Here is a 3,504-nt window from a genome sequence, read left to right as displayed (position 1 = left end):
AATCGTAGAAACATCCTAAAAATATGAGGCCACTGGCATTTGAAAGGTAATTAAACAGAGATTCACACGCAATTGGATTTGGGTTCAAAATATTTCTGAAACTCTCACAAATGGATTTACAAGTTCACTGCATGTTTTCACCATTTGCTTTAACTATGGAGTTGCAGAACAGATAAAGGTTTGAAACTTGTTTGAGATGATTAAGAAAACATTCAGCAATCCTACAGAAGTGGAATCACTCAATTAGGTTCAAAAATGGATTTTTGATGAATTAAAAGCTAACAGCCATGTCTGCAGAATACACAGAATAAGTTTAATTCACCACAAATCGTACACAACTCATAAAAATATGAGGTCAGCTGCATCTGAAAGGTATTGTAAAGATGGTTCTTACCCAACTGGTTTCATTCAAAAATTCGTTCCCAAGCTCCTGATTTAATTCGACAAAGTCAGATCTGACCAGATCTTGATCTGTGAACCATTTCAATTCCATTAGGTCATTTGAAGTGAACCCAACGCCAAAATGAAGGTACTGGAGAGGGCTTTCACCCAAAATTGAGTTTGCTCAAAAAGGTTTTGTAAAACGGAAGAAATCTAACAAACAATGATTCTGCATGTTTGCAGAACTTTATTTATCATGCAAAATCCGTAACGAATTTGAGGATGAGGCCAACGCCAAGTTGTAGATATTTTCAGTACCTATCTGCAGAACTTTGAACCACTCGATTTGGATCTGCACACGAGATTTGGCGGATTTTACAAGATCGTACCAGAATCTGAAACAGCAAGAAACAGAAATTACTGCAAGGTTTTGGACGAACTTTGCTCAAGAACTTCAGATCTGAGGATAGCTCAACCTTCTCCATGCTTGGACCAACATGCACCTGCATCAAGATCCAATCTTAGCAATGGAGGGAGAAGAAGAGGAGATTAAACCATCTAAGGTTAGGGAGAAGAAGGAGAGGGAGGCTCTCATGGTGAGGATGAGCTTGAGGGAGGGGGAGAGCTTCATCTTGGTGGCTTGCCATGGCTATGGCCGGCCATGGGAGCAAGGGGAGCACCATTTTCGTGGGGAAGTGGAGGAGGAGAGTGTGAGGGAGTGGAGGAAATAGTAGGGAGTGAAAAGAAATGAGGCAAAGGAGAGGAGTGGAGAGGAGTGGAGAGTGGGAAATGAGAGCAAGTGAGGAGGGAGTGGGCTGCCAAGCCCCTTTATATAGAGGGAGAGGGGGTGGGTTGGCTGCCTCCTCATTGATTGAGTTGGTTGGGAGGTAGCCTCCTCATTGATTGAGTTGGTTGGGAGGCTGCCCATTTATGGATTGGGGTAGGTGGGAGGCATGGCTTGTATAAGAAGGAAAAGGGGAGATAGTGCTGGCCGAATTTTGAATGCAAACACAAATTGGCCGGCTCCATTCTTGCCAAACAAAAATGAACAATGAGAGAGAGATGCACATCATCCATGTGCATGATGTTGAGGAGGTAATGTTGATGGAGGTTGAGACATAGAGATAGAAATGGAGAGTGAGAGTGATATGCATCAAAAGGAAAATTTGTTATCACTTTGTTTGTGGCAAACAAATGATGGAAAGAGATAGATCCAAGGTTTAGAGGGGTAGTGATGGAAGTACAGATACAACACCAATGGTGAATATGGTGGCATAAAATCAATTCAAGAGGTCAAGGTGTTGATGGAAAAGAATGGGGGAGTGAGATAGGTATGAGGAAAAATAAGTTGTTCTAAAAAAAAGAGGTCAATTGGGAGTGGTTTGAAATACTCCCCGAGTCTAGGGTTCAGTTGAAGGGAGTCCATTTGAAAGTATCAAATGATCATCCATTTGATCAAGAATTGGAGGATGAGGGGATACAATGTGGTAAATCAGTGATGTGCATAAGATGTGCAAGGATTGTCATTTGAAAAAAAAGAATTTATTTGAAAGGGATTTGAAACACCTCAATTGGGAATGAACTCAAGTGGAATGGAATTTGAAAATGTTGAGAGAAACTAGTTGGAACATAGGAGGTCAAAATGTTCTACTTACTTTCTCAAGTGAAGTAGAGTTTTTCTCAAATGTAAAATAAGCAAGAGGAAGACAAGAAATGGTATAGGTACCATAAACAAGCCTTTTGTAAAATGGAAAACAAAATAGAAAATAATGTTTTAGAAATCAGTACTTGGTAGAAATGGGATGAAAAACAAAACCCATTTCAGTTCTTTGTTTTCTTTGAAGAAATATCCTGAAAAGATTTTATAAAACTAGAAGTAGTTTTGTGATCAAAACTAGAGAAGGAAAAACAATAGGGTTTTTGAGAAAGAAAACTAATTTAGGGAGGAGTGTTCTCAAGGGTAGATGGTGGCCTCAAAATGTACCCATCATTCCCAATCTTGGTTTTGTGAAGATTAAACTTGAATAAAAACAAGAGGTAAAAGTGAAGGAAGTGATCTTGAGGTAAAACATTGGATAGGGTACAAGATCAAGTTGAATATATGAGCTGCAAGGATTGACTGAGACATGCAAGACGTGGAGGTTGAAGAGGATGTTGCATAGATGAGATCCATGCATTGAGGTCAACAATAACAGTGGTGGTGGCTTAGATATCAACTGCCAAAGTCTGGAACTTATAAGCTTGCCAAAACAGATTGTTGACTTGGCTTCAGAATCAACCTATGATGAGTGGGTATAAGAGAAGGATGTGATGAGGGTAGATGATCCCAAATTTTGGATTCAAGGATGGTTTGAGCTGGACTAACACAAATAGGAATATCAAGATGGCACACTCATGTTGCCATCGGGAGAAGAGTTTGATGTAGTAAAAAGGAAAACAATTTTACCTAAGTCACACATGTGTTTTATTAGGTGAGTTGTATGTCTGACCACTAGAGGTGTTGTTCTTTGAGGTACTCAACACAGAACTCAACAAGAAATCAAGACAATATATCTAGTGGCAGATCAAAGCAATTCATCACAACAAACAAATCAAGGCAACTCATCTAAATTAGTCTATAGAAAAAGTTTTTGTTCCCCCTAATTTTTGAAATATGGACAATTAATCAAGGTTGCAAAAGTTGGGGTGTTACAAAGATCATCTAACAGCTATGTCAATCATGAAGAGGTACCAACAATTAATAATAAGTATCATGAATCATGTATATAAGCAGGATTGCAATGTTCATAAATGAGTATGATAGAGTGGTATCTCGCTTGCCTGTATTTGATCGGCAAAACATAAATGCCCGGGCACCTCTGGAGTTCATAGAAAGACTAGAAATAGTGATTGTCAAAGATAAAAGCATCAAAGTTATACCACAATCAATCATATTTTGAGACAAGCATACTACACTAAGAATGACAGTTGTGCTCTCAAGAAAGTGCTCAAAGAAAGGATGGAGACACAACATAAAAGTAAAAGATTGACCCTTCGCAGAGGGAAGCAGGGATTAACATGCGCTAGAGCTTTTCATTTGTAAAGCAGGAGTAAAATTATTTTGAGAGGTGTTTGTTGTTGTCA

General features: G+C 39.0%; 1 long non-coding RNA gene across 1 annotated transcript; it reads right to left on the bottom strand.

The window, feature by feature from the left end:
• Positions 1–421: 421 nt before the first annotated feature.
• Positions 422–906, bottom strand: LOC124682864. The gene is made up of 3 exons (XR_006996474.1): positions 858–906; positions 700–776; positions 422–471 (listed from the first exon to the last, which is right to left on the bottom strand). It is a non-coding gene; the product is annotated as an uncharacterized LOC124682864 (long non-coding RNA).
• Between the last annotated feature and the right edge of the window lie 2,598 nt (positions 907–3,504).

The sequence above is a fragment of the Lolium rigidum genome, chromosome 1, assembly GCF_022539505.1.
Source record: "Lolium rigidum isolate FL_2022 chromosome 1, APGP_CSIRO_Lrig_0.1, whole genome shotgun sequence".
NCBI lineage: Eukaryota > Viridiplantae > Streptophyta > Magnoliopsida > Poales > Poaceae > Lolium > Lolium rigidum.
Note: the sequence above shows the minus strand (reverse complement) of the source record. Positions and strands in the feature narration are given on the sequence as shown.